The 10,183-nt window shown below is 34.4% G+C and overlaps 1 pseudogene; it reads left to right on the top strand.

Moving 5' to 3' along the window:
• The first annotated feature begins 2,550 nt into the window (after positions 1 to 2,550).
• LOC121138193 lies at positions 2,551 to 3,629 on the top strand (annotated as a pseudogene).
• Positions 3,630 to 10,183: the final 6,554 nt, after the last annotated feature.

Genomic DNA, 10,183 nt, shown 5'->3' with positions numbered 1-10,183 from the left:
CCTTCAAAGCCCTTAGTAAACCCTTAGTTTAACTTCTGCATAGAGATTGTAAGACTATACCTTACATCTAATGAATGCAAATCAATTGCTTTTATTAAGCTAAATCCCCCTAGATTGGCAGGATTCAAACCTACAAAATTTTAGTTAACAGCTAAACACCCAACTACTGGCTTCAATCTACTTCTCCCGCCTATCAGAAAGGGGGCGGGAGAAGCCTTAGTAGAAATATTATCTACACCTTCGAATTTGCAATTCGATATGATTATCACCTTAAGGCCTGGTAACAAGAGGGTTATAACCTCTGTGCTTAGATTTACAGTCTAATGCTATGCTCAGCCATTCTACCTATGTTCATTAATCGCTGGTTATTTTCAACTAATCATAAAGATATTGGAACACTGTATTTAATATTTGGGGCCTGAGCAGGTATAGTGGGCACTGCTCTTAGCATCTTAATTCGAGCAGAGCTTGGTCAACCTGGGGCTTTACTAGGTGATGATCAAATCTATAATGTAGTTGTAACAGCTCATGCATTTGTTATAATCTTCTTTATGGTTATACCAATAATAATTGGGGGATTTGGAAACTGACTTGTACCACTAATAATTGGAGCCCCTGATATGGCATTCCCTCGAATAAATAACATAAGTTTCTGACTTCTACCCCCCTCATTCCTTCTTTTATTAGCATCATCTATAGTCGAAGCGGGAGCTGGAACTGGTTGAACAGTCTACCCCCCACTAGCAGGAAACTTAGCACATGCTGGAGCATCCGTAGATCTTACTATCTTTTCACTCCATTTGGCTGGAGTATCTTCAATTTTAGGGGCTATCAATTTTATTACTACAATTATTAACATAAAACCCCCCAGCCATAACACAGTATCAAACCCCCCTATTTGTCTGATCAGTATTAATCACAGCTGTTTTACTATTATTATCTCTACCTGTCCTAGCTGCTGGAATTACAATGCTACTTACAGATCGTAATTTAAATACAACTTTCTTCGATCCTGCCGGAGGAGGAGATCCAATTCTATACCAACACCTATTTTGATTCTTTGGTCATCCAGAAGTATACATCTTAATCCTACCGGGCTTCGGAATTATTTCACACATTGTTACTTATTACTCCGGAAAAAAAGAACCTTTTGGCTATATAGGTATAGTATGAGCAATAATATCAATTGGATTCCTGGGCTTTATTGTTTGAGCTCATCATATATTTACAGTAGGACTTGACGTAGACACACGAGCCTATTTTACATCAGCCACTATAATTATTGCAATCCCAACTGGAGTAAAAGTATTTAGCTGACTAGCAACGCTCCACAGAGGTAACATTAAATGATCACCAGCTATATTATGAGCTTTAGGTTTTATGTTCTTATTCACAGTGGGAGGTCTAACAGGCATTGTCTTATCAAACTCATCCTTAGATATTGTATTACATGATACTTATTATGTAGTTGCCCACTTCCATTATGTTCTATCAATAGGAGCTGTCTTTGGTATTATAGCGGGTTTTGTTCAGTGATTTCCTTTATTCTCAGTCTACACTCTACATGACCCATGAGCAAAAGCCCATTTTATTATCATATTTGTTGGGGTAAACATAACATTCTTCCCTCAACATTTCTTAGGACTGGCAGGAATACCACGACGCTATTCTGATTATCCAGATGCTTATACTACATGAAACACTGTATCATCAATAGGATCTTTTATTTCATTAACAGCCGTGGTTATAATAATCTTTATGATCTGAGAAGCTTTCGCTTCTAAGCGAGAAGTTCTCACAGTAGACTACTCTTCAACTAACTTAGAGTGGCTTCACGGTTGTCCTCCTCCTCACCACACATTTGAAGAGCCTACTTTCGTTAAAGTAAAATAAATGAGAAAGGAAGGACTCGAACCCCCTAAAATTGGTTTCAAGCCAACTCCATAACCTCTATGTCTCTCTCAATGAAATATTAGTAAAATCATTACATAACTTTGTCAAAGTTAAATTATAGACTAATCTCTATATATCTTATATGGCTTACCCTTCTCAATTAGGCCTACAAGACGCCACATCACCTATTATAGAAGAGTTAATAAACTTTCATGATCACACATTAATAATCGTCTTTCTTATCAGCTCTCTTGTCCTATATATCATCACACTTATACTAACTACTAAATTAACTCATACAAGTACAATAGATGCCCAAGAAGTAGAAACAATCTGAACTATTCTACCTGCAGTAATTCTCATCCTTATTGCTCTACCATCTCTGCGAATTTTATATATAATAGACGAAATTAACAATCCAGTGCTGACAGTGAAAACTATAGGACATCAGTGATACTGAAGTTATGAGTATACAGACTATGAAGACCTATGCTTTGACTCATATATAATCCCCACAACGGACCTGAAACCAGGAGAACTTCGACTATTAGAAGTTGACAATCGAGTTGTTCTCCCCATAGAACTACCGATTCGCATACTAATCTCATCTGAAGACCTTCTTCATTCATGAGCTATTCCATCTCTTGGGTTAAAAACAGATGCAATTCCTGGACGACTAAATCAAGCTACTATTTCATCAAATCGACCAGGGTTATTCTACGGTCAGTGTTCAGAAATCTGTGGGTCTAATCATAGCTTTATACCTATTGTTTTAGAATTAGTCCCTCTTAAATACTTTGAAAACTGATCCGTATCAATAGTCTAAATCACTATGAAGCTCAGAGCGTTAACCTTTTAAGTTAAAATTAGAGACTTCTAGTCTCCATGGTGAAATGCCACAACTAGATACATCTACATGATTTACTACTGTTCTAACTTCTACAATCACACTATTCATCCTAATTCAGTTAAAAATTTCTTTACAGAACTTTCCCAATAAACCATCAAACAAATATCTTAAAACCCTTAAACTAAGTAACCCTTGAGAACTAAAATGAACGAAAATCTTTTCGCCTCTTTCATTACCCCTACAATAATAGGTCTACCTGTTGTAATTATTATTATTATACTCCCATCCATAATACTAACATCTTCTAACCGTCTCTTAAGCAACCGCTTCCATACATTTCAACAATGAGTAGTTAAAATAATTACCAAACAAATAATATCAATTCATTCGCCAAAAGGACAGACTTGATGCCTAATACTAGTCTCCCTAATTATCTTTATTGGCTCAACAAACCTCTTGGGCTTACTACCCCATACCTTTACCCCAACAACCCAACTATCAATAAATCTAGGAATAGCAATTCCACTATGAGCAGGAACAGTTTTCCTCGGATTTCGCCACAAAATAAAAAGCACATTAGCCCATTTCCTACCGCAAGGAACACCTATTCCTCTTATTCCTATACTCATTATTATTGAAACAATCAGCCTATTTATTCAACCCATAGCCCTTGCAGTTCGACTAACAGCCAATATTACTGCAGGACATTTACTCATACATCTTATCGGAGGGGCAACCCTAGTTTTAACCTCTATCAGTCCCCCAACAGCTATAATTACATTTATCATTCTTGTACTCCTAACTATTCTAGAATTTGCTGTAGCCCTAATTCAAGCATATATGTTTACCCTATTAGTAAGCTTATATTTACACGATAATACTTAATGACCCACCAAACCCATGCCCATCATATAGTTAACCCTAGCTCATGACCTCTCACAGGAGCACTCTCTGCCCTCCTTCTTACCTCAGGATTAGCAATATGATTCCATTATAACACTCTTACACTTCTTTATCTAGGCCTCTTAACTAATATACTAACAATATACCAATGATGACGAGATATCGTTCGTGAAGGTACCTACCAAGGCCACCATACACCCATCGTCCAAAAAGGCCTTCGATATGGCATAATTCTCTTTATTGTCTCAGAAGTCTTCTTTTTCGCTGGTTTCTTCTGAGCCTTTTATCACTCTAGCTTAGTTCCTACCCACGACCTAGGAGGCTGCTGACCACCTACAGGAATTATTCCACTTAATCCACTTGAAGTACCCTTACTTAACACATCTGTACTTTTAGCATCTGGTGTCTCAATTACATGAGCTCATCATAGCCTTATAGAAGGTAAACGAAATAATATAAATCAAGCTTTACTAATTACTATCAGCTTAGGGGTGTACTTTACAGCCCTTCAAGCGTCAAAATATCTAGAGACTTCTTTTTCTATCTCAGACGGCATCTATGGGTCAACATTCTTTATAGCAACAGGCTTTCATGGCCTCCATGTAACTATTGGATCTACATTCCTTATAGTATGCCTTTTACGTCAACTAAAATATCACTTTACATCAAAACACCATTTCGGCTTTGAAGCAGCAGCTTGATACTGACACTTTGTAGATGTCGTATGACTATTCCTCTACGTTTCTATCTATTGATGAGGGTCGTACTTTCTTAGTATATTTAGTACAGTTGACTTCCAATCAACTAGGTCCAACTATAATTTGGAAGAAAGTAATTAACTTAATCCTAGCAGTTTCAATCAACATAATACTCTCATTAATTTTAATTCTAGTTGCCTTCTGGCTTCCCCAACTTAATGTATATGCAGAAAAAGCAAGTCCCTATGAATGTGGTTTTGACCCCATAAGCTCAGCTCGACTCCCTTTCTCTATAAAATTTTTTCTTGTAGCTATTACATTTCTTTTATTTGACTTAGAAATTGCTCTCCTCCTCCCCCTACCTTGAGCCATACAATCTACAAACCTTAAAACAACTCTAATTATCTCTACAATATTTCTATCTATTCTAGCACTGGGTTTGGCCTATGAACGAAAACAAAAAGGCCTCGAATGGACTGAATAACTGGTGATTAGTTTAACTAAAATTAATGATTTCGACTCATTAGATTATGACATATCTCATAATCACCAATATGACAACTACTGTATTTAACATCATACTAGCATTTACACGTGGAGATTTTCACAGTGTGTTGTATCGTTAGTTTTCAAGAACTTACCTATATAGACTCTCACTAAGGGTTGTATAGATTGTTTTCGATAAGTTACACATGTGGATTCTCACACAGTGTTTTATCATTAGATTTCAAGTAGATACACATGTAGTTTCTCACACAGTGTTATATCGTTAGTTTTCAAGTAGTTACACATATAGTTTCTCACACAGTGATGTATCATTAGTTTTAAATAAGTTACACGTGTAGATTCTCAGACAGTGGTGTATCGTTAATTTTCAATACGTTATAACCTGTATATTCTCACACAGTGTTATATCGTTAATTTTCAAGACGTAATGCATTCAGTTTAGAGCTCAGAGTTGTATCGTTAGATTTCAAGAATTTATGTATATAGATTCTCACACAGTGCTGTATCTTTATTTTTAAAGACGTTATGCACATAGATACCCACACATTGTTGTAAAGATTGTTTTTAAGAAGTTGAAGATGTAGATTTTCTCAGTTTTGTATCTTTAGTTTTCAAGATGTTACACATATAGTTTCTCAAACTGTTGTGTCATTACTTTTTATAAGTTACACGTGGAGATGATAACACTGAGTTGTATCGTTAGTTTTCAAGAACTTATGTATTTCGATTCTCACTCAGTTTTGTATCGTTAGTTTGCAAGAAGTTATGCTTATAGATTTTCACACAGTGTTGTGTCATTAGTTTTCAATACGTTACACGTGTAGCTTCTCAGACAGTGTTGTATCTTTAATGTTCAAAAAGTTACACGTGTAGATTCTCAGACAGTGTTGTATCCTTAGTTTTCCAGAAGTTATTAATGTTTTTTCTCACACAGAGTTATTCGTTAGTTTTATAGAAGTTATACATTCAGTTTAAAACTCAGAGCTGTATCGTTAGATTTCAAAACGTTACATAGATAGATTCTCATACAGTACTGTATCATTAGTTTTCAAGAAGTTACGCACATATACTCACACAGTGTTTTATCATTTGTTTGTAAGAAGTTACACATGTGGATTCTCTCACAGTGTTGTATCGTTAGTTTTCAAGAAGTTACACGTGTAGATTCTCAAGACAGTGTTGTATCATTAGTTTTCAAGAAGTTACGCTTATAGATTCTCACACAGAGTTATGTCATTAGTTTTCAATATGTTACACGTGTACATTCTCAGGCATTTTTGTATCTTTAATTTTCAAAATTTAATCGTGTAGATTCTCAGACAATGTTGTATCGTTAGTTTTCCAGAAGTTACTAATGTGGTTTCTCACACAGAGTTATCCGTTTGTTTTAAGAAGTTATGCATTCAGTTTAGAACTCAGAGCTGTATCGTTAGATTTCAAAACGTTACATAGATAGATTCTCACACAGTGCTGTATCGTTAGTTTTCAAGAAGATAAGCACATAGACACTCACCCAGTGTTGTATCGTTTGTTTGTTAGAAGTTGCACATGTAGATTCTCTCACAGTGTTGTATTGTTAGTTTTCAAGAAGTTACACATGTAGTTTCTCACGGAGTTTTGTGATATTAGTTTTTATAAGTTACACGTGGAGAGTCTCAACACGTGTTGTATCATTAGTTTTCAAGTACTTACATATATAGATTCTCACTCAGTGTTGTATAGTTAGTTTTCAATAAGTTATTTGTGTGGATTCTCAAACAGTGTTCGTTCCTTAATATTCAATAAGTTATATGTGTTGATTCTCACACAATGTTGTATCGTTTATTTTCAATAAGATACATGTGTAGATTCTCAGACAGTGTTGATTCGTTACTTTTCAATAAGATACATGTGTAGATTCTCAGACAGTGTTGTATCGTTTGTTTTTAAGGAGTTGCACATATAGATTCTCTCACTATGTTGTATTGTAATTTTTCAATAAGTTACGAAGAAAGATTCTCACAGCATGTTGTATGGTTTGTTTTCAAGGTGTTACTCACATAGTTTCCTACAAAGAGATTTTTGCTTTGTTATCAATAAGATAAGCATATAGATGTACAGGCAGATTTGTACCATTTGATTTCAAGACGTTACTCATGAAGTTTCTCACACTGTGTTGTATCATTAGTTTTCAAGAAGTTAAACATGCAGTTTCTCACCCTGTGTTGTATCATTAGATATCAAGAAGTTACACGTGTAGGTTCTCAGAGAGTATTTTATGCTTTATTTTCAAGAAGTTATGCATATAGATTCAAACACAGGCTTGTATCGTTACTTTTCAATAAGATACATGTGTAGTTTCTCACAAAGTGTTGTATCGTTATTTTTCAAAAAGTTACACTTGGAGATTCTCAGACTGTGCTGTCTCATTAATTTTCAACTAGTTATATGTGTAGATTCTCAGACAGTGTTGTATCATTAATTTTCAATAATTTACACGTGTATATTCTCAGACAGTGTTGTATCGTTCGTTTTTAATAAGATACTCGTTTAGATTCTCACAAAGTGTTGTAACTTCAATTTTCAATGAGTTGTACTTATAGATTCTCAGACAGTGTTGTGACCTTTATTTTCAAGAATTTATGCATATATATTCAAACACAGGCTTCTATTGTTACTCTTCAATAAAATACACGTGTTTTCTCACACAGTGTTGTATCATTAGTTTTCAATAACTTACACTTGGAGATTCTCAGACTCTGTTATCTCATTAATTTTCAACTAGTTACACATGTAGATCCTCAGACAGTGTTGTATCATTAATTTTCAATAGTTTACACGTGTAGATTCTCAGAATGCTTTGTATCGTTAGTTTTTAATAGGTTACACATATAGATTCTCAAGACAGTGATGTATCATTAGTCTTCAAGGAGTTATGCTTACGGATTCTCACACAGTTTTGTATCATTTGTTATAAATACGTTATACATGTAGATTCTCTCACAGTGTCGTATCTTTAATATTCAATAAGTTACACGTGTAGATTCTCAGACAGTTTTGTATCACTAGTTTTCCAAAAGTTACTAATGTAGTTTCTCACACAGAGTTATTTCGTTCGTTTTCAAGAAGTTATGCATTCAGTTTAGAACTCAGAGTTGTTTCATAATATTGAAAGAAGTTACACAAATAGATACACACACAGTATTGTATCATTTGTTTTTAAGATGTTACAGATGCAGACTCCCTCACAGTGTTGTATCGCTAGATTTCAAGATGTTAATGATATATTTTCTCAAAGAGTGAGGTGTTGTTAACTTTAATAAGTTACACGTGGAGATTCTCAAACAGTGTTATATCGTTAGATTTCAGGAAGTTATGTATATGTACTCCAACAGTTCTGTATCGTTTGTTTTTAATAAGATTCAAATGTAGAGTCTCACACAATATTGTATCATTTGTTTCAAGATGTTACTCACATAGTTTCCCACAAAGTGTCGTTTCCTTTGTTTTCAATAAGTTACGAGTATAGATGTTCAGGCAGCTTTGTATCGTTAGCTTTCAAGAAGTTACACATGTAGTTTCTCAGACTGTGTTGTATCATTAGTTTTCAAGAAGTTACACATGCATTTTCTTAAGTTACACGTGTAGATTTTCAGAAAGTTACAAATATAGATTTAAACAGAGGGTTGTACCGTTACTTTTCAATAAGATACACTTGTAGATTCTCACAGAGTGTTGTATCTTTAATTTTCAGTAAGTAGCACATGTAGATTCTCAGATAGTGTTGTTTCCTTAGTTTTCAATAATTTGCAGTGCAGAATCTCACACACTGTTGTATCGTTAGTTTTCAGTAAGTTACATGAGTAGATTCTCACACAGCATTGTATATTTAGTTTTCAATAAGTTACACATGTAGATACTTAAACAGTGTTGTAAATTTACTTTTCAATAAGTTAGACCTGTAGATTCTCACCATGTGTCTTGTCGTTAGTTTTCAAAAAAGTACTCGTGTAGAATCTCACATAGCATTGTGTCATTAGGTTTCAATAAGTAACGCGTGTAGATTCTAACACTGCATTGTATCTTTATTTTTTAATAAGTTACACGTGTAGATAGTTACACAGTGTTGTATTGCTTGTTTTCAATTAGATACAATTGTAGATTCTCACACAGCGTTGTTTCGTTAGTTTTCTATAAGGTACACGTGTAGATTATCACACAGCATTGTAGCATTAGTTTTCAAAAAGGTACACATGTAGATTCTCACACAGCCTTGTCTCATTAGTTTTCAATAAAGTACAGGTGGAGAATCTCCGACAGCATTGCATCGTTAGTTTTCAAGAATTTATGCATGTAGTTTCTCATACAGTGTTGTATCTCTTGTTTTCAAGTAGTTACAGTTATAGATTTTCACACTTCGTTGAACGTTAGTTATCAATAAGGTACACATATAGATTCTCACACAACGTTGTATCATTAGTTTTCGATGTGGTACACCTGATGAATCACACACAGCGTTGTATGGTTAGTTTTCAATAAGTTGCACTATTAGAATATCACACACTGTTGTATAGTTAGTATTCAATAAGTTACACCTGTATATTCTCACACAGCTTTTCAATTAGTTACACATGTAGAATTGCACACAGGGTTGTGTCATTAGTTTTCAAGAAGTTAAGCTTACAGATTTTAACAAACTATTGTATCGTTAGTTTTCAATAAGTTACAAGTGTAAATTCTCACACAGTGTTGTATCGTTAGGTTTCAAGAAATTATGCATGTAGTTTCTCACACAGTGTTGTATCGATAGTTTCCAAGAAGTTACATGGGTAGATCCTTAAACTGTGTTGTATCATTAGTTTTCAATAAAGTATACATGTAGATACTCACACATCGTTGTACCATTAGTTTTCAATAAGATTCACCTGTAGAATCTCACACATCGCTGTATAGTTTGTTTTCAATAAGTTGCACGGGTAGAATCGCACAAAGTGTTGTGTCTTTAGTTTGGAATAAGTTAAATGTGTAGATTCTCACACAGTGTTGGATCGTTAGTTTCAATAAGTTAGACCTGTAGATTCTCACATAGCATTGTTTTCAATAAGGTACACGTGTAGAAACTTACACAACATTGTATCATTACTTTTCAAGAATTTACACATGTAGTCTCTCATACAATGTTGTATTGCTTGTTTTCAAGTATTTACACTAATAGATTCTCACAAATTTTTGTATCGTTAGTTATCAATAAGGTACTCATGTAGATTCTCACACAGCGTTGTGTCGTTAGTTTACAAGAAATAACATATGTAGTTTCTCACACAATATTTTGTAAATAGTTTCCAAGTTACAC

Source organism: Mesocricetus auratus, unplaced genomic scaffold, assembly GCF_017639785.1.
Source record: "Mesocricetus auratus isolate SY011 unplaced genomic scaffold, BCM_Maur_2.0 contig_12406_pilon_obj, whole genome shotgun sequence".
In the NCBI taxonomy this organism is placed as follows: Eukaryota; Metazoa; Chordata; class Mammalia; order Rodentia; family Cricetidae; genus Mesocricetus; species Mesocricetus auratus.
Note: the sequence above shows the minus strand (reverse complement) of the source record. Positions and strands in the feature narration are given on the sequence as shown.